The sequence below is a fragment of the Gorilla gorilla genome, chromosome 4 (genome assembly GCF_029281585.2).
Source record: "Gorilla gorilla gorilla isolate KB3781 chromosome 4, NHGRI_mGorGor1-v2.1_pri, whole genome shotgun sequence".
NCBI lineage: Eukaryota > Metazoa > Chordata > Mammalia > Primates > Hominidae > Gorilla > Gorilla gorilla.
The window spans coordinates 65,660,813-65,682,558 of NC_073228.2; the positions used below are offsets into that span (position 1 = coordinate 65,660,813).

Consider the following 21,746-nt stretch of genomic DNA (forward strand, 5'->3'; position numbering starts at 1 on the left):
CACCTGTGAGAGGGTGAAGCTGGCAGGCCTGGCCAGACAGAGTGACTGCACTCTAGTTGCAACAGAGGTCTCAGCCACTCCCACAAGGAGCTGTAGAGGGCAGATGACCCTTCAAAGTTGCAGTGAATGGAGGCGAGGGGTCTGGGCTTTTATTGCCCACCTCATCTCCCTGCTCCAATGAACTAGGCAACGGATGTAGACTGTCCCCAGGCAGCTCCGTTCAGCCAGGGCATTTCCCAGAGTAAGACTCATCTGCCGGCATCCACCTCCAAGTCTCCTAGCAGCCAGGGAATGAGGGCCCTGATCCTGAAGTGGACGTCTGGGTGGCAGGTCACAGTATCCACTACAGAAGTCTTCCATAAAGTAGTTGGGGAGACCTTGAGTACAGTACTGATGGGTAAGCGGAAATTAACTAGGCATAGAGAACGGAGACTTTTTCTAGGACAACCTGCTTTCTCTAGCACAATGCCAGAGGAGCCTTTGCACGGCAGGCACGGGCAGGAATGGGGACAGAGAGACTAATGAGGAGGCTGCTAAGGGAATTTAATAGAATACATTCAAATCTGGAGGTGAGCATATACAAAATTAGACAGAAAAGCAAAGTTTCCTGATATCCCCAGCCCTCAGAGATGACAATTATTAAGGTTTTTTTGTTTTTGTCTTTTGAGACGGAGTCTCGCTGTGTTGCCTAGGCTAGAGTGCAGTGGTGCAATCTTGGGTCACTGCAACCTCCACCTCCCGGGTTCAAGCAATTCTCCTGCTTCAGCCTCCCGAGTAGCTGGGATTACAGGTGCCCACCAACATGCCCTGCTAATTTTTTTTTTTCATTAGAGATGGGGTTTCACCACGTTGACCATGTTGGTCTCAAACTCCTGACCCCAAGCGATCATCCCGCCGTGGCCTCCCAAAGTGCTGGGATCACAGACGTGAGCCACCATGCCCGGCGCACTGCATTTCTTTTCCATCTTTCTTCTCTGCACATTTTATTTAAAAGCGAGGATTTTATTATAGATGTGATTTGTTTTTCTGCTTTTTTCTACACATTTTTTCTATACCTTTACTGTTTCTGATCACAGAGGCAACACCTGCTAATTACATAAACTCAGAAAGTACAAATTTTAATAAAGAAATAAACAATACTTCCGTCCAGGCGCGGCCTGTAACCTGGCACGCCACGGGCTCCAGAGCTCCCGTGTCCATGGTCCAGCCCAGCGCCAGGCATGCTGAGAATACCTGGAAAATGCCAGCTACGCACTGTCACCTCGGGAGGGTCTCTTCTTATTTCCAAAGCTGTCTTCTGCTTAATGAAATGCATGCAGACACTGAGCAAGTATGTATTGAGCTTCTCATCTCCCAGACACCAGAGACACATCCATAGACTGACTGAGTTCACTGCCCTTGTGCTGCACTCCGCTTGAGGAGACAGATGATGGTGTCATGTAAGGAGCTAAAATGTAAGGAGCTAAAATGTCCTGAGCTGTGAAAGTGGCAAGTGGGGGCTGAGGGATGGAGGGGGCAGGGTTGGGGCAGGTAGGAGTGACTGGGATGTCTAGAGCCCAGGGCTGGGGCCGGACCCTGCACTGCTCTGCTTGGTGACCTCGCTGTGCTCTGAGTCATGAGGGCAGACAGTGGCCAGAGTGAGGATGGCACAGTGCAGCCCTTTCCCCACTGCTGAAGATGCGCCTTCGTGGGGTGGGAGAACAGGCTGTGGGGACTTGAGAGTCATCCTGACCCCAGGGGTGGTTGTTTCTGGAAACAAAAATCCAGGGCTTATGCTCCTGGGACAGAGGAGCCCTGGGGCCTCGCGTCCTCCCCATGGCCTTCGCATTGGGCAGTGAAGGTGTCTTCCTGTTGAGTCTGAGGGAGAGAGAAGTGGTGCCACTCAGGGAGTCAGCTTTCATCTCACTTAGTCCTCACAGTGGCCCTGTGAGGTAAGGACCACCAGCAGCCCAATTTACGGATGAGGACCCTGAGGCTCAGAGAAGTTACATGGTTTGCCCAAAGGGACACAGCTACTAAGTGGCTGAATGGGATTGAACCCGGGTCTTTCTGAGACAGCCCAAGCTGTGGATGGAACGCTCCAGCTCACAGATGAACAGGTGAAGTGGAACAGACACTTTAGAATGATTTGGCAATATTCACCAAAGCTAAACATTTGCCTCCCATGAGCTAGCAATTTCCTCCCTTCGTGTGGTACACAGATGTGTCTATATCTTCACTAAAATACAAGTAAAACAACCCACATAGCAGCACAATTTGTAATAGCCTCATACTAGAAACTTCCAAAATACCCATCACAGAAGAATGAATAAAAAACCATGGGGACATTCAAGACTAGAATACTATACAGCAAAGAAAATGAATAAATTGTGGCTACAACATGAATGAATCTCACACAGCTCATGTGTGAGCGACAGACGTTAGACCTATAAGAATAGGTCTATGAGAATAATATCTATAAGAATAGATAATGTGATTCCATTTATATGAAGTTATCATCAGGCAAACTAATCTCCAGTAAAAGAATTTACCTCGGGGTGGGGGTGCAGGGAATTGAGCCTTCTGTGGGGCCTGAAATGTTTACAGTTGCCCCTCAATGTATGTGGGGAATCAGTTTCCCCATCTCCCACAGATACCAAAGTCCTGATATAAAATGGTGCAGTATTTGTATATAACCTAAGTACATCTTCTTGTATGCTTAAAATTATCTCTAGATTACTTATGTGATCATGTGTCAGATAACGACATTTCAGTCCATGCCAGAATGCATATAGGATGGTGGTTCCCATAAGGCTATAATGGATCCATCCTATACAGGTGGTACCATCTCTAAAAATTGATACTTAAGAAGAGATGGGGCCTTGTTATGTTGCCCAGATAGTCTTGAACTCCTGGGCCCAAGTGATCCTCCCATTATGGCTTCCCAGAGTGCTGGAATTATAGGCATGAACCACCACACCTGGCCAGGTGTACCATTTTGCATTGTTTATACTGTATTTTTATGATCCTTTTCTGTGTTTAGATACACAGATAGCCACCATTATGTTACCATTGCCTACAGTACTCAATATGGTAACATGCTGTAGAGGTTTGGAGCCCAGGAGCAATCAGCTCTACCACTCAGCCCAGGTGTGTGTTTGGCTGGACCACCTGGAGGAAGCTAAGGAGACATGACCTAAAGGCAGAGGGTGAGTCAGAGGTGGGATCCCTGGACAGGTATGAGAAGCTAGGCGAAAACGGGTGAAGTCTGAATAAATTTCACCCTATTCATATAATTACTGCATTAATAACCTTAGATAATAGTTCACATTATCATTTAGTTAATAGGATTGCACCCATGTTAAATTTCTTATTTTGTTTTTTTAAGAGACAAAGTCTCACTCTGTCACCTAGGCTGGAGTGCAGTGCTGTGATCACATAGCTCACTGCTTCCTGGAACTCAATTGCTCAAGCAGTCTTCCCACCTCAGCCTCCTGACTAGGTGGGACTACACACACACGCCACCACGCCTGGCAATTTCTTTTACTTTTCTCTAGAGAAAGAGTCTACCTATGTTTCCCAGGCTGGTCTCAAACTCCTGGGCTCAAGTGAACCTGAACCTCCTGCCTCGACCTCTCAAATTGCTGGGATTACAGGCATGAGCCACCACACCTGGCCTAAATTTCTTATGTGCCATGGTACTGCAAAACGTCCTTATTAAGGGCAGCTGGATGGAAGGTGTACGTGTAAAATCATTTCAACAGTAAACATTTATTTTACAACATGAAGATGGTTATCCTTCCATGAGTGTGAAGTACAAAGGCAGGCTCATGGTGTCGTCAGAAGTCAGGTTTCAGGGCTGGGGGTGCTGGGAGGGGCTGGGCATGGTTGGCTTTGTGATCTGGGGGCTGGTGTGTTCCATCTCTGAATGTCTTTTGAGCTGTGCACTTACCAGGGATGTAAGTCATATCTTAATAAATTTTCATAAGTTTAACAAAAAATAAAACGAGGATGGGAAGCTTGTTTGGGATCTCGGGTGCTTATCTAGCCATGAGCCCTGGCCCAGATGCTTCTAGAAGCCTGGAGGGAACTGAGAACATTCAAAATAGAGGTGGCAGAGCCAAGGCCCCGAGGTGGAAGCGCACTGCTGCTTGTCCCTAGCTGTGAATGGGGTGTCCTGCTAGGAGGCAATGCTGTGTGCACTGCAGGGCCCACAAGTCCATGTCCATATTGTGGCTCAGTGCAGTGAAAGCCAATCTCAGCCCCTTCGCAGTGTGGTCAGCCTGCCAGCAGGTGGCCAGCTGATCCTCCTGGGAAATTGTGCCATCCCAGGGACTGGGCGTGAGTCTCTCATCCACAAATGTGGTGTCAGCCTTGTGAGCCTTGGAAAGGGCATGTGCAGGATGCTGAGCCTCTTCCATCCTCATGCCGGTCTCAAGGCCACTTGTTCCGTGGGCCCATCCAGCAAGTGTGGTGGCTTGGAAAGAAGCCGGCTCCATCCACAGGGCATGCTGTTTTGCTCAACTCAGGACCAACATCATCCTCCATAGTAATTCTCTTTGGTGGGAGTACTGGAAACATGAATAACAGATACCTTCAGAGTCTGAGCTGCTGAGGCCAGGGCTGCAGGGTGCCCTCCTGTCAGGAAAGCCTGCACTGGCAGCTGGAAGGCACCTGGTCGTGGTGCCTGCAGGGGCTGCAGCAGTGGCTGCAAGGCTTCAGGACTCACCCGGCTTCTGTGAGGTGAATTGTGACAGTGGCAGAGCTCTGCAGCGCCAGGGTCCCCTGCATGGTCACACTGACTGCAACTGGGAGCCCACCACACCCCTGGTGCCCCTCTCTTCCCAGGGCTGGGGTCTAGACCAGGCCCCTCTTGCCTGGGAATTATGCGCTGGGAGGGGGACACAGGCCCACAGATTGGGACAGAGGCCCCAGGGCATGCTGCTGGCTGGCCGGGGCTGCCATGCTCACCTCTCTGTCTCTCGTGGCCTTGGTGGGACCGGCCTCCCCATTGAATGGGATTTTCCAGGTGTCTGGGGCTGCAGGGCAGCTGGCGGGGTGCCACCCTGGCTTCTTCCAGACATGCCAGTCACTGGTCACCGAGGGGGCCAGATGCAGGTGCCCATGTTGCAGCGGGGTTATCTCCCGACCTCCCTCTTAGTCCTGATGGGCCTGGGCTGGGCCCGGTGTCAGGGTCCCCTTGGGCTTCCTGGGCTAGGCCTGTCCCATGGTCCCGGGGCTGTCCAGGACACATTTAGAAGGGACATGGACCCAGCAGCTCTGTTTGAAATCGTCATGGAGGAACCAAGGGCCACCCACATCCAGGTCCGTCGGGAGCTGGGGCATAGAGTTTCACTGCAGGAATCTCCAGGAACGCCGAGGTCCTCCCTGAGCCGGGGCCAGGCTGGGCATGCCCTGAGTCCCAGGTGCCCCCAGAAAGTGGTCTGCTGCCCTGGGCTCCCCAGAAGCCCCCACATGTTCCTGGGCCTTGGCCTCACGGACAGCCCCACCAGGACAGGGTGTGGGATGAGGTGGAGAAGCGGACCAAATGGGCTGCTGGAACTGGGCTGGTGGGCCAGGAAGGGCCTTCCTGTCCCCCTTGCAGAGGGTCTTCCCGCCATGTGATGCCAGCACAGACCTGGGTCCTGAGGACCCTTTCTCGGGTTTTGCTGAAAGGAAAACAGACGTGGTCAGTGTCTCCAGTGAGCCCATGCAGGCCTTTCCAGGTTGGGCCCCACCTGCCTGGGTCTCTGGAGTCCTCAGGGTCTCTGTGTGGCCCCCGTGGTCTGACACTGATGACACGCCTATAGTCTGCTGATCCCAGAGGAAGGGGTGTGTGCCGCCTGGTGTGGGGAAGCTGCCTGGGCATGGCAGGTGGCTTCTGGAACTGCCCCCAGGGTTCAGCCTCGCTGGGGGCTTCCTGCCACACACCCTCGTCCCAGGGCTATTGGGCCTGGGATATGGCCCCCAGTCAGAACTCAGGTGGGAGGGGCCTTGGATGTCACCAGCCCCTTGCCACTTCACATGGGGACCCGTCTCCACAGTGGGTGACTGGGCCTGGACGTGGGTCACCCTCTGCCCTCCTGGGCTGCCCTGTCCATACCAGGACTGACCGTTCCCACACCTGGCTAAACACTTGGCTCTGGCTCTGGGCCAGGGGTCCCACCTGTGCCCTCTCTCTGAATGCTCTAGGGGTCAGAGACACTGATTCCCTTGTTTCCCTGGCTCAAGGCTTGTTGTCCTGGCACCCTTGGAGGAGTCTGCAGGAGTGAGGGGCCTCTGCTGCTCTCTGAGGCTGTCAGCGCTTGCAGGGAGGGGCAGAGGCTCTCACAAATGGGTCTGGCTCCTCCAGTGCCCTTGAGGGCCCTGTGAGGGGGAGAGCGGGCCACCGTGGGAAGTGGGAGGGGGCTTGTTGGAGGGTCTTGCCCACATCCCCCTCCTGCGTGCACAGCACATCCAGTACATATGCACTGAGCGCCTGCCCTGAGGAATGGTGGGCCTCCTGTACTTTCTTAGAGTCCAGGAGGAAGAGGAGGAAGAAAAGGTGAAGAGGAAGACCCAAGTAGTAGGGTTAGGGGTCCTGGGTACTCCCCCAGTATTGACTGCCCCAGAGGGTGACTCAGGAGGGGACCCGGTACTGGAGCCCACCTGGGGGTGGCAGGTCCCCATGCTTCCTTGTTAGTTTCTTCATAGAGGCCCAAAGATGATTAAGAACTGTGTCATCCACAAACAAATGGGAGAACATTCCATGCTCATGGATAGGAAGAATCAATATCATGAAAATGGCCATACTGCCCAAGGTAATTTATAGATTCAATGCCATCCCCATCAAGCTACCAGTGACTTTCTTCACAGAACTGGAAAAAACTACTTTAAAGTTCATATGGAACCAAAAAAGGGCCCGCATTGCCAAGACAATCCTGAGCCAAAAGAACAAAGCTGGAGGCATCAAGCTACCTGACTTCAAACTATACTACAAGGCTATAGTAACCAAAACAGCATGGTACTGGTACCAAAACAGAGAGATAGGCCAATGGAACAGAACAGAGCCCTCAGAAATAATACCACACATCTACAACCATCTGATCTTTGACAAACCTGACAAAAACAAGAAATGGGGAAACGATTCCCTATTTAATAAATGGTGCTGGGAAAACTGGCTAGCCACATGCAGAAAGCTGAAACTGGATCCCTTCCTTACACCTTATACAAAAATTAATTCAAGATGGACTAAAGACTTAAATGTTAGACCTAAAACCATAAAAACCCTAGAAGAAAACCTAGGCAATAGCATTCAGGACATAGGCATGGGCAACGACTTCATGTCTAAACACCAAAAGCAATGGCAACAAAAGCCAAAATTGACAAATGGGATCTAATTAAACTAAAGAGCTTCTGCACAGCAAAAGAAACGACCATCAGAGTGAACAGGCAACCTACAGAATGGGAGAAAAATTTTGCAATCTACTCATCTGACAAAGGGCTAATATCCAGAATCTACAAAGAGCTCAAACAAATTTACGAGAAAAAAACAAACAACCCCATCAAAAAGTGGGCGAAGGATATGAACAGACACTTCTCAAAAGAAGACATTTATGCAGCCAAAAGACACATGAAAAAATGCTCATCATCACTGGCCATCAGAGAAATGCAAATCAAAACCATAATGAGATACCATCTCACACCAGTTAGAAAGGCGATCATTAAAAAGTCAGGAAACAACAGGTGCTGGAGAGGAGGTGGAGAAATAGGAACACTTTCACACTGTTGGTGGCAGTGTAAACTAGTTCAACCATTGTGGAAGACAGTGTGGTGATTCTTCAAGGATCTAGAACTAGAAATATCATTTGACCCAGCAATCCCATTACTGGGTGTATACCCAAAGGATTATAAATCATGCTGCTATCAAGACACATACACACGTATGTTAGTTGCAGCACTATTCACAATAGCAAAGACTTGGAACCAACCCAAATGTCCATCAATGATAGACTGGATTAAGAAAATGTGGCACATATACACCATGGAATACTATGCAGCCATAAAAAGGATGAGTTCATGTCCTTTGTAGGGACATGGATGAAGCTGGAAACCATCATTCTCAGCAAACTATCACGAGGACAAAAAACCAAACACCGCATGTTTTCACTCATAGGTTGGGATTGAACAATGAGAACACTTGGACACAGGAAGGGGAACATCACACAGCAGGGCCTGTCATGGGGTTGGGGGAAGGGGGAGGGATAGCATTAGGAGATATACCTAATGTAAATGACGAGTTAATGGGTGCAGCACACCAACATGGCACACGTATACATATGTAACAAACCTGCACGTTGTGCACATGTACCCTAGAACTTAAAGTATAAAAAAAAAAAAAAAAAGAACAGCTTCATCATCCAGGGCCCAGGTATGGAAGAACTGGTTTTGAAAACGTGCCCACAGGTCAGACCTGGACATTTTCATGTGGCGCTCTAGGGACAAGGTGGGCATCAGGCCAGGAGAGTTCCCTGGGAAGGGTCAGAGCCCACACCCCGTGACCACTTCAGTCTCCCACTGGGCAGTGCCAGATCCTTTTGTGGCCACCCCAGGGGTCCAGATGTGCACAGAAGGCTGTGGCTGGGGAGGCGGCCTGGGCAGGGAAGTGCTCATCACACTCCTGACTTTCATCTGGGTCATGTGAGGGATGGGCTCGGTGTCACTGTGCCCTGCCCAGCCCACCTGGCCAGACCTCCCTCTGGGCCAGAACAGAGAATCATGAGAACAGTGTGAGGAAGCTGCCCTTGGGCTAGTTGGGGTCTGACCCCAGTGCTCCCCAGGCCCCACTGGGCACATGTGGACTTACTCCTCTGAAGCTTAAAGGCAGTGCTTGTTATCAGCATCAACATCTGTTCCCCTTCCAGCAAATACATGTCCCACAGGTACGGGGTGAGCCCGAGAGAGATCTGTGGGGAAAGTAGGCATGGGAGGACCTGGCCTTTCCAGGCTGGGGCTGGTGGCTCGAGCTAGCCCATTGGAGCTTCAGTGACCTTCCCCATGAGAGTCACCGGACCCTTCCAGGAGGCTGGGTCAGACAAGGTCTTGCAGCTCCTTATGGGGGGCACTCATTTCAGTGGAGAGAGGGGCTTCCCCAGGGCTTGAGCCTCCCCTCAGCCCTCCCAAGTCAGGCCCTGGCCCAGTCTGCCCTTAAGGCTGGGCCTGAGCCCCACCCTCTGCCCTGGGATGACACCTCTTCGGCAGAGGGTCTTGCTTGTATGTCGTGTCGGGATCTGCCTGAGCCTCCTGTGGGCTGGGGGTGAGCCGGACCCCTGGGCTGGGGAAGCAGGGCACTGCAGGACAAGGAGGGTCCCTGAGCCAGAGTCCCCCTGTGCCTCCTTACCCCATCATTCAGCACCCAGAGAAGCCAGCTGAATGAGGAACCCTCTGCGCATAAACCTTCCTTGTCCTGATGGGAGGAACAGAGGTACTCAGGGCCCCATGGGCTGCCCTAAAAACCTCCCTCTTCCAGGGCCCTCTGAAGACCCTTCCCCAAGTGCAGAACACTGGGCAGTGTCCCTTGCTCCCCCCAACATCTTCCCCTTCTGGCACTCCCGGTAGACACACTACCCTTAGCCCTGCTCTGTGGGAGTTGGGCCCCCATCCCTGTGCCTCTGTCGCCTCCAGGGCTGGAAAGGAAACCCAACTCCCAGCCCATGGGGAACCCGACATCCCAGGTCAGGCCCTGGCTGGGACTCAGCCTGTCCCCAGCGCCATGAAGGGCTCCAGCCCCCACTGCTCCTCCAGCCCCCCAGGATGCAGGGCCTCTGGGGAAGAGCCGAAGGAACCATAAACTCACCAGATGACACATGGTCTTGGGTTGTTACATGGGTACCACATGCTCTTGATAGTCTTGGAGCCCCTGAACTGTCCCGCCATTTGGGCTGTGGAATCCTGAGAAGCCCCCAGCCCATCATGAAATCAGAGCCCTCTCCCAAGATGTGGAGCCATCAGCTGGAAGAGCTGGGCAGCTGCAGAGACCCCAAGCCCCGAGGCCTCCCACCCTCCCATCTGGTGACCCCACCATGTGGCCTTGGCCCTGGGGAGGGGGGTGGTAACATCCCCTGGAGCCTGGCTGGAGGTGCCCCTGGAGGCCTCCTGGGCCAGGGTGCCGAGAGGGCAAGCCTGACTTTGAGGCCACGACAGGGGGTGGCCAGAACAGGGTGGGTGCTGGGCTTTGTGGTCATCTCCTGGAAGTGGGGCCGGGCCAGGGGACACGGGATGGGGAGATGCTGCCATCTGGGCTTGGTTGGCCCATTTGTGGGTACCAAGGGAAGCTGGAGCCTGGGCAGCTGAAGGGCAAGAGGACTCTCAGGGAGGGGAGAGTCAGCTGCACAGAATCAGAGCCGGAGGGCGTGGCTCCATGATACACAGGGCGGCCTTGGGGAGGATGAGATGCCTTCTGCTGATGAAGATGAAAGGTGTCTGACTTGGGCTCTGGGGGTCAGCCCCAGGCTCTTGTGGGACATCCTAAAGGCTCCCAACAAGCTGGCAACACAAGGAAGGTGTCTTCAATAAAAGCCGAGATCACTTGGCCAGGGTGGCTCTCTCTGGGTCTGACTGCGTGAGGCAGAGACATCCTAAAGGCTCCCAACAGTTAGCTGGTGACACAAGGAAGGTGTCTTCACTGAAAGCCGAGATCACCTGGCTAGGGTGGCTCTCCCCGGGTCTGACTGCATGAGGCCCCGGGAGCAGCTGTCCACCTACCCTGCAGGGAGAGCCTCTCACTGGCCAGCAGCTGCGCCAGTGCCTAGAATGCATCCTCCTCAGGCAGATAAAGGAGGAACAAGGCAGTGACATGGCTCAGGTCCCTGCAGTAGCCCACCTCCTGCAAGAGCCAGAGTCACCGTGGAAGGACATCACCTGGGAGGGCTGAGGTCACCTGGGAGGACTCATGTCATCAGAGAGGGCAGAGGTGACTGGGGAGGCTTCCTCTGAAGAAGAGGCTTCCTCAAGATGCAAATTCATTTTATGACGACAGCTATGTCCATTGGGCCTTTTAGCACCTTGTCCAAAATGTCTCCTGATAGCACTGTCCTGCTTTTGACACTGCCAAGCTCCTGAGCTTTGGGGCAGCCCCAGGAGGGGGGCATCATTTCTTGTTCCAAGAAGGTGTGGTCAGGCCCAGGTGACACCAGGAGTCCAGGCCCGACTCCTTTGTGTCTCAGTGAGATCCCTTGAGACCACCCCCCTTGCTTGGAGGTTTATGCCAGCAGTGGGCTGGAGTCCTACCTCCTATATCCTGGTGGGTCACAAATACTAACTTTAAAAGAAGCAATGACACCCACACCAGACACCCATGCCCGGGAATATGGAAATATGGACCAGGAATATAGCCGTGAACATAGAAATATGGTCACTGCCTGGAAATACTCACCGGGTTATACTCTGAATATGCCAGGAGGCTGTAGAATAGTTCCCGCTGCCTAAAAAACAGATAAAGGGGGCTTTTGTTTATTTTGTGCAGATGTTAGTTTCACTTTGTCTACAAGCCCTAATAACAAATCCAATTTCAGGTTCAGATGATTCACCAGATAAGCAGTGAGCTCTTCAGGGCCTTTGACTATTTAAGAAATGTTTCAGTAAAATCCACATCTGTGAAATGCTAATAGCCCAGTTGTACAGTGAGTTGACTGATCATTTTTGCTCTGATTTTTGTTTTTTGTTTTTTTTGTTGTTGTTGTTGTTTGTTTTTTTTTTGTTTTTTGTTTTTTGTTTTTTTGGTTTGCACGCACGCCAGTTCAGTCTTTGGGTATACAGTTCTTCCATGGTTCTAAACCAACGTGCAGAGCCTTCTGGCCACTGCTCCAGCCCCTCCTGGAGTGACTCCTTCATCCTCCAAGTCTCCAGGGTGGTCTCTATGCAGCCAGCCTCTCCCCGATCCGTCAGTCCCTGGCCACTCAGAATGGTTCTCAGTCCCTATGGTTTGGCCTTGTCCAGAATGGCCTATGATTGGAATCCTACAGCGGTATCTTGTTGACTCTGGCTTCTTTCCCTTAGCAAAATGCATCTAGGATCCACCCACGTTTGTGCGGACATCACTGGCTTGTTCCCTTTTCTCACTGAGTCTTCCACCGTTTTAGGGAGAACCAGCCTTCCTCTCCGCATTCCCGTGTTGAAGGTCGTTCCCGAAGGCTCCATGTATGGGTGATGAGGAATCAAGCAGTGAACGTGGCATGCAGGTTTCATGTGACGTCAGTTTTCAAATCAGTGGGTTCAATATCTGTGACACTTTGGGGACATGGAGTTCAAGTCCATTGAGCTTTGTGAGCCACTGCCCAACCAGCTGCCAAAGTGGCTGTGCCATGTCACGTTCCCAGCAGACCTGGATGATAGTTTCCAGGAAACTGAATCCCCCCAGCATTTGGTGCTGTCAGCATTGCCTGGGGAGGCTCATGGGCCCTCCATCCTGCTGCCCTCCTGTGGGTCCTACCATGGGTCTCCATGGGTCAGGGAGAGCAACTTTCACCATTGTGCATGATTTTCTTTGCTGCCTTCTGTCTCTGCAGGATCCTCCTGGGTTCTGGCCCCACATGTTCCAGCCTGGCACAGGGCTTGGAACCTGGGAGGTGCTCCGTCCATGGTGCCAGCTGCTCCCTGGGCCAGGAGAGCCCTTGGCAGCTCTGTCGTCCCTCCTGGGTGACCCTGGATTCTGCTCCGGGGAAGTCCCCATCCCTCTGGTTCACCCCATCTCTGCTGGCACCCTGTGGCTCCCATTGGCTTACTTGACTCCATATCGATCCCTGAAGAAGATGTGGTTCCCTAGTGTCCAGCTCATGTCCAGGTAGACCTGGTGGATGTGTTCAGAGGATCTCTTGCCCTTCTCCTTCATGACCTGTAGGACAGGGCCAAGAGGAGGAAACAGCCTCAGAACAGATGGAAGACTCCCTGCCCCAAATGGTAGTCAGCCCACAGTCAGAACTTCTGGAAGGAAGGAAAGAAAGGCTTCCTTCTGCAGAAAGCTGCTTTTTGGCTTGTTTCTGAAGCTGGGGAGGGTCTGTGGTTCCTATGTCACCTTCTGTGCTTAGGATGTGCATCTGACCATGGTACCCACTCCCCCAGGCTGGGCAAGACATTCCCTCTAGCTGGAGAACTGGGCCCTGACCCAGCCTGGCCTGTTTGTTGTGCTCTGGCTTAGCATACCTGGTATTTCCTGGGATTTTTCATCTTGATTTCCTGAATGTTCAGGAGGACTGACCACACCTGGCCCTGGACGTTCATGGGAATGCCCTTATACACTCAATCAATTAGCTGTGGGCAGAAAACGATCTGGTGTCACAGGCCACGGGATGACCCCAGCCAGGACCAGAGCCCGAGGATCCTGGAAATCTTTGGTTTTGGCCCCATGATTCCTCGGTAAAGGTGAGGTCAAGTGGGACAGGGTCTCCCTTCGCAGGATTGAAAGAGTGTGTGGGCACTCAGAGTCCTGAACTCTGATCTGGACCTTTTCTTTCCTTCAGGTCAGCAGGAGGTGGCCCCAGCCCTAGATTCAGATTCCCTCTCAGCAAGGTGATGCTTGCATGAATGGGCAGTAAAGCTGGCAACCAGGCCTGTGGTCCTCTGGGTGAGCACTGTGTGCCATCTGCCCTCTGAGAGGCTGACGGTGCCAGGCCACAGCCATGGGTGCCTGTCCCCTGTCTCTGCAGAGAGTGGTTCTGGGGGCCTCTCCCTCCACACATTACTTTTTTGCTGTTCTGATATGTCTCCCATTCTCCCAGCATCTCCATCCACTTGCTCTTTCATCTCATCTCCTGCCGCATTTGCTGTCAAATGAGGAATGTTGGAGGTAGCGGAGCTGCCAGGCTTCACAGAGCCGCCCGTGGATGCTGGGTCTTGGGCTCTGGAGCCCTGGTGGGACCCAGCTAGAAGGAGCCAGGGAAGGGCAGACCATAAAGGCTGAGGGCCTTTGAGCAAATGAGTGCCAGTGGGCTGGCCTTGGGACCCTGGGACGTGTCATCCTCAGGCCACAGACACACCAGTCTTAGGTCAGGTCCCAGTCTCTAGGTGGGGTCCTGACACAAGTGGGCAGCCATCCCCAAGCCAGGACTGTGGTTCTCACTTTGGAATTTCATCAAACCGCCAGAGATACAGCAAGCTGGGGTCAGGTCCAGCAGGGACAGCTGCCCCTCCGAGTGACAGCGTGTTGCCCCCACCTGCTACCGCCCAGGCCCACTGCTTTCTCTGCCTCACTGACCACTTGCCAAGTCCCCCCGTCCCTGGACCAGCCCCCCCATGGATCAGGCTCTTACCTTCACCTCCCGGGCTCTGACGGGGCAGTTCCGTCTCACTGTAATGCAGCCCAGGCAAAGCTGAGGACTTGCACAAGGTTTGGAGCCATCTCGGTCTGGGAGCCGACCCCCAGAAAGGACTGGCTCTGCCCCATCCAGCTCAGGGCTCAGCCTAGGAGAAGGCACAGGGAAGGGAAGACAAGGGCCTTCCTGTGGGGCTGACTCCCAGGAGGGTCCAGGACCTGGGAGAAGAGGGAGTGCAGGGCCAGCCTGGCTGAGGCTAATGGGGCCCCTTGGTGTGGGGGGTGGTCAGGGTGTAAAATGGGGGCTGCCCCCCTGGACTGGAAGTAATGCTTTGTGCTTGAGCTGAGAAAGGTCAGCCCTGAGATGGGATGGGGTGACCGGGCCCTGACAGGAGTCCCTCTGGGAGTGACCACGTGATGTGGACCTGCCAGGGTCTAGGGTACACCGGGGGCCCATCCCACTCGACATTCCCAAGGCCTTTGCAGGGTCTGACCTCCCAGGGTCCACCTGCCTCTCCCTGCACCCAAGCCACACACACTGCATTTCAGAAGTGGCATGGCTCATAAGCTCCCTCCCACCCTACCTCTCTTGGCATCCTCCATCTCTCCATTCTATGATCCCTGAGGGATGGGCTCCAGCCTGGGCTCCTCTTACCTGGCCCCAGATCCCTTTCCAGCACCAGACCCAGGGTCATTAGCCGCAAGCTCTGCTGCCTCCTTGGCCTCACCGTGAGATGCCCAGAACCGGGCCCTGCCAGTCTTCTCCCCCATTCTCCTAGGGCCACAGCCCCTACTGTCCCCATACCTTTCCCTCTTCCCCATGGGGACAGTGAGGGCTGTAGCTCTAGGGAAATGGGTGAGAACAGGGGCAGGTGGGCCCTCAGAGACCAGAGACCTGCTGGACAACAGCCCCAAGGCTGGACCAGGCGTCTCCTCACCCTGTGGCCACAACCCTTGGATCTCACTGGGGTTGTCTCCAAGTGAACAGGGCCAGACCCTCAGGCTGCCCCCCTCCTCTTGTGCTAACTTGGAGACAGAACTGCTGAGAGCCCAGGGGCCTGACCTAGCCCCATCTCCATTCCCACCCACTCCCTAGATGGGCCCCGCACCACTGGCCTAACAACAACCTCAGGCTGGACCTGCAGGGGAGCCAGGGAGGAGTTCTGATCCTGGAAAGGAGGTTGGCCCGACCTGGGGAGACATGTTCTGCCTCAGAAAGTCCTTTCTAAAAGCAAACCCATCCCTAAGCTGAAATAAGTGCTTTAGGGGCTGAGGGGAGCACAGAGGACTCACTGCAGAATCCCAAAGCGATCAGTGCTGCTGTAGATTCCAACAGGCTTTAGGCCCCATGTCTGCTGGCAGCCCAGCTCGGTGTCCCTGTAATCCAGAGGGAGCCTTGATGAGGGATCCAAGGTAACCGGTGCAAGGGTCTGGGGGTAGTGGCCACCCGTCCCTGCCCTGTGCTCCTAGGGAGCCCAGGATCCTTTGACCAGGGCGCACTGGAAGAGGCCTCCCTCCAGGGAGCAGACGGACCTGTACGTTCTCATACTTCATAATGATGTCCTCTCGCTTCTGCAAAGTGTCCGCATCCTCTACCATGTCCATCCTGTGAGACAAAATCATCTAAATGTTACACTGTACCTGAGACCTTCGGAGAATACCTAAACCGCTCCCACCTGGCTCCGAGATTCTGCCTGGCTGTGTAACCCCCCTTCCACCACTGCCCTCAGGTGAAAAGGGGCCAGACCCAGTGGCCCACACCTGCATGGGTCTCTGGAGTCTCAAGCCCCAAGCAGGGGTGGGCATCTTCCCAAGGACTTGAGAATACTGGGACCTGGACAGAGAATCCTGTTGTCCCCAAATGCCATGAAACAGGTACACACCTGCCCCAGCATGTTGAATGGTGTCCACCTTCCAAGGTTGAAGGGCCCATGATGGGCTATTCCAGGGATGTGGAGGCAGACTGGGGTCAGGGACCAGAGGTCTCTGTACAATCGGCCTCCTGGGATGCTCAGGGACCACAGAGATGCCCAGTTTCCTATGGGAACAAGACCTCTCCTGACTGCTCGGTTCTACTCCACTCATCACTTGGGCTACTGTGGCCCTTCAGTCTCACCAGTGAAGCCACTTTAGGAACAACGCCAGTTAAGCAGGAGGATGTTTGGTTTGGGGATGAAAATAACCCACTGTCTCCAAAGCAGCCCCTATGCTCGTGGAAACCACATCTCTCGGGGAGGGACGGTGGACTCCACCATTCTGAGCTATCCATACAGGAGGGGGCTTCATCTTCCTGGGTCACTGAGGAAGAACAGTGGGTCCTTCGTTCTGGAGAACACCTAGATGGACCATCCCTCCTGGGAACACTCAGGGCAAAAGGAGGGTGAGGCCTCGAGAGGAGCAGAGAAGGAAATACTTGGGGAGAACCCCAGTACCTGGACCCCTTTTAACAGGAGGGAAGACAGTCTCCCTCCAGCCAGCTCTCCAGGGATCCTTCATTTTCCACGACTGCCCAAAGGCAAAAGGCTCCCCATCCCACTCCCGGACAAAGGACCATGCGTGTTCAGTGGGTCCCACAGGGACCATCAAGACCCAGCTTAGGGCACAGATGTGTTCTGAGGACCCTCCCCTCCACCTCACCCACAATGGATCCATCTCAGTGGCTCTGCCATGGCGAGGCTCTGCCCCATACCAGTGGGGATCAGAAACCCCGGACAGATTTGGGATCTAGGGCAAGGAGGCCACAGGGTTCAGGCCTGAAGTCCAACACGGCACAGGGCAGGGCCAGGAGCAAAACCCAGGGTCCTGTTGGGATTCCCAGGCTGGTTACCGCCTCTCTGACCCCAGACGTCTCACCTGTCAAATGGGTACATGCGGGAGCCACCATGAGGATGAAAGAGACAACTGTCCACATGGGCAGCGTAGAACGGGCACCCGGTGAGTGCTCAGGGATGACCCTCCTCAGCACGTGCCCAGAGGCCAGCACCACCCACACCATTAGCCACTGTCCCCAAGTCAGCATGGAGGGAAGAGAGCAGGTCACACTCACCTGATTCTGATGAATCAGCTGCCCTGGGTTACGCCTCTCAGGGAGAAAACCTTTGAGTCCACAGAGCTGCTCACAGATACCACTGTCTGTGTGTAGCTGCTGTAGAACACAGAGGCAGGGCAGAGAGCGGACGGGTGCTAAGCACCAGTGACATTCTGAGATAAAGGCAAGCATCACAATGGGGCCTTGCCTGGGTCAGCAGGGCCCAAAGTCAGCATCCTGCACTGCCTAAGGCATCATCATGCTTGCGTGCCATGTGTTTGCACATGTATGTGCACACATGTATGTAGGTAAACACATCTGTGCACATGTCTGTTGCTTCTCTGGCCAGGCCTGGCTGCCTCACCCATGTGTGCACCCTGTTCCTTGTCACTGTCACCCCCGGGGCTCAGAACCAGCATCACAGCATCCATGGGTGCTCCCTAACCTCAGCCTTCCCCGCCCAGGGTGGTCCTGGGATACACATAGGGGTGGAGGGAAGTGATTGCTGCTGTTGAATCTCAGAATAAAAATGCTAATACTATTACCTAATGATCTTTTTAGTATCTCTAATGGTATCTCTTTTTTTATTTCTGATATTTTAACTGGGTATTTCTCTCCATGACCCTTGGTTATTCCAGCTAGAGGATCCTGTGGGGAAAGTGCCCGGCACACAGTAGGGGCTCACTCTTCTAGACATGTTATCTAAAATCTGGCTTATTCGTCCTTCCACCCAAGGCATCCTAGGGGATGCCAAATTCCAGGGGCCAGAAAGAGCTTGGGATAAAAAGAACATTCAAGGGGAGGGCTTTGACTTTGGCTGAGCCTGCCTGTGCCATCCAAACCTGGAGCCTCAAGTCCTGAGATAGGGCATCCAGATGCCCCAGTGCAGGGCCCTCCTGATTGACACTTACTCCCTTGTACTCATTAGCAACCTCACCATCCTACTCTCAAAGTACACTTGGCCCTCGTATCTGGGAGCTCTGCATCTGTGGATTCAGCCAACAGCGGATGGAAAATATTCGGAAAAGAAATTAGATGACTCTACTGAACATGTGCAGACTTTGTTCTTGTCATCATTCCCTAAGTAATACAGTATCACAACCATTTACATAGCATCTGCATTGTATTGTATATCATAAGTAATCTAGAGAAGGTCTAATGTATATGGGAGGATGTGCACAGGTTATATATAAATACTAGGCTGTGTTAGGCCAGGTGCGGTGGCTTACACCTGTAATCCCAGCAATTTGGGAGGCCGAGGTGGGCAGATCACCTGAGGTCAGGAGTTAGAGACCAGCCTGACCAATATGAAGAAACCCCATCTCTACTAAAAATACAAAATTAGCCAGACGTGGTGGCACATACCTGTAATCCCAGCTACTCAGGAAGCTGAGGCAGGAGAATTGCTTGAACCCCGGAGGTGGAGGTCGCAGTGAGCCAAGATTGCGCCATTGCACTCCAGCCTGGGCAACAAGAGTGAAACTCCATCTCAAAAAATAAAAAATAAAAAATACTTGGCCATGTTATATCAGAGACTTGAGCATCCATGGATTTTGGCATCCCCGGGGACCCTGGAACTAATCCTCCATGGATACCAAGGGATGACTGTGTAAACTCACTTAGGAAGGCTTCTCATTGGAGGAACGACCCAGTTCAGGACAGACAGGGACATCCTCCCTGGACTACTGTCCATTCATTCATCCATTCATCCATTGCCCCACCACCCCATCCCGCCCCAGGACTGTCCCAGTGACAGCCCTAGCAAGTGGAGACAAGAAAAAAGACTGGCTCATGTTGTCCAACTTTGAGGTCTTGGAAGAAGTTGCACCAGTATGAGGATAGGGGGTAGGTTTCCTCCAGGATCCAGAAAGCATATCAGGCAGCCTCGGGGTGAGGAAAGGCGCCCGGCCTCTCCAGCAGCCACACAGGCCTGCAGTAGGATGGGGCTGGGCCTGGCCATGTGGATCACTTGGGCCTAATTAGGGGGAGGGAAAGACCAGGGGGCAGAGGAGGAGCATGGGGGCAGCTGGTGGCCTAAGGAGAAGGCATTTCAGGGAAGGGGTCTGTATTAATTTGTTTTCACACTGCTATAAAGAAATACCTGAGACTGGGTAATTTATAAAGGAAAGAGGCTTAATTGACTCGCAGTTCAGGAAACTTACAATGATGGCCGAAGGTGAAAGGGAAGCAGGAGCCTTCTTCACAAGGTGACAGGAGGGAGTGAGTGGAGAACGAGGAAGTGCCACACTTTAAAACCATCAGCTCTCTTGAGAATTCACTCACTATCGGGGAACAGCACAGGGGAAACTGTCCCCAGATCCAATCCCCTCCCACCAGGTTCCTCCCTTGACACAGAAGGATTACAATTCCAGATGAGATTTGAGTGGGGACACAGAGCCAAACCTATCAGGGTCTCCATCTGTCTTGCAGCTCCCTCGGGGCTCAGGTTGAGTGCAGATCTGCTGGCCCTGCTCTACAGCACGCGGGGACTCTGCCTGTGTGCCCCGAATTGCTGCTTCCTGGGGGTGGTGGCTGCTTCCTCAAGAGGAGGGTGGATCTGCTCTCCTGCCAGCACACACCCCCTCCCCCAACTCCAGGGCCTTGTGGAGCCCTGGCCACATCCTCCCAGGCTTGAAGGCATAAAACCAGGCTCCTTGCTCTGTTTGCTGTTTAGGTGACAAGCCCCCAGTCATCCCTAGGTCCTGTCACTGCCCCTGCTTCTAAATAAAGAGTGTATTGCCAAATCTTCCTGGGAAAAGCCGGGGCCTCATCCCTGTTATCTGTTCTATCTTCCTAAAGCCAGGTTAAGACATCTGGGCAAGCAGGCAGTAGAGTGATTCATTGTGATTTAACAAGTATTTGTGTTCCTCTTGTGTGCCACACAATTTGCCTAGGTACTGTGAGTGCAAAGACGAAACAGATATGATTACTATACTTACGGAGGCTCAGTCTAGTCAGTGTTTTTTTAAAGAGAATAGAACATATCAGAGTGGGACATTGTAAGGGTAAGAATGATTTAATGAAGTTATTTCACATACTGTGCGTGTTTATACATATACAAAATGTTTCTTATTGCAGGTCTCGTTCCAAAAAGTTTGATAGCCATTACTCTAGTGCAGCAGTTTTCAATTGAGGTGATTTTGTCCTTCAGAGGACATTTGGCAATCTCGGGAGATATTTTTGATTGTCACAGCTTGGAAGGTGCTACTGGCATCTAGTGGGTGGAGACTGAGATGCTGCTAACCTTTCTACCATGCACAGGACAGTTCCCACAGCAAAGAATCATTCTGCCCAAACTGTCAATAGCGCTGCTGTTGAGAAACCAATTCCAGTGGAAGAGACAGGCATGTAGACACATGAAAGAGAACAGGGAAGGGAATTACAGGGCAGGTGGAAAGTGAGCTTGCTAGGGAGAGGGCAAGGTGGGGGAACCACAGTTACTGACTTGCCAGCTCTACTGGGCACTGTTCTGAGTGGGTATTTGTGCAAGGTATTATATGAAATCTTTAAAATGGCACTGGAAGGGGTAGGTATTATCCCAACCTATAAATGCACAAGTCGGGGCTTTAAGTGTTTAAGTAACATATGTGAGGTCACATAGAAAGTTGTGAGCTGGAACCTGGCATGGTGACTCATGGCTTGCAATCCCAGCACTTGGGGAGATGGAGACAGAAGGATCGCTTGAGCCCAGTAGTGGGCAAAAAAGTGAGACTCTGTATCTAAAAATAAAGTTGTAAGCTGGGACTGATGCTACCATTACCCTGAAATATGTTTGTTTGGTCAAAGAATTTGGATGATCAATAGACAAGTTTTGTGTCCCAGAGGAATAAGGAAATGAGAAAGTTGAAAGTGCTGAAGAAAAAAGCCCATGCGCTCCATCGTGAGATTTGGGCTAGCTAGGAAAGGGAAGCAGGAAGCAAGAGAGCAGCTGATAAATTGGGAGGAGATGTGAGAAGTTCAAGAGTCTGGACATCTTAGATGAGATACATGCATTAGAAGAAAAAAAGAGAAAACAACAACAACAAAAAAGAGTCTGGATGTCTTGATGAGTTCCTAAGTAGAAATGACAGAGAAGAGGAACTGAAAAAGGAAGTCATGGGCCAAGAGTGGAGTATTACAGTTTCAGACTTCTAGTATGGAGCAGCACAGTTACGGGTGTGGACAAGTGAATGTCTTGGAGTAGAGGGCAAAGAACATTTGTGCATGGAACGTGGCCACACCATACCTTGGTGTGATCTCAGGTATTGGATAAGTTGGCTGTATATACTCAGTGAATTTGGAAGAAGGGCCTAGAGATCTATCAATGATAGAAACTGAGAAACAGAATGTAGAATATCAGCTTGTGAAGAGGAAGGGTTTGGAGTGACAGGAGAGCAGTCATTAAGTATGTGAGGAGCTAGGAGAACATGGGAATCTTCATTCTCCTAGAGCAGGCTCTATTTGAAACGCCGT

General features: G+C 52.5%; 1 pseudogene; it reads right to left on the minus strand.

The window, feature by feature from the left end:
• Window positions 1-5,879: 5,879 nt before the first annotated feature.
• On the minus strand, window positions 5,880-16,271 carry LOC101137350 (ubiquitin carboxyl-terminal hydrolase 6-like; annotated as a pseudogene).
• Between the last annotated feature and the right edge of the window lie 5,475 nt (window positions 16,272-21,746).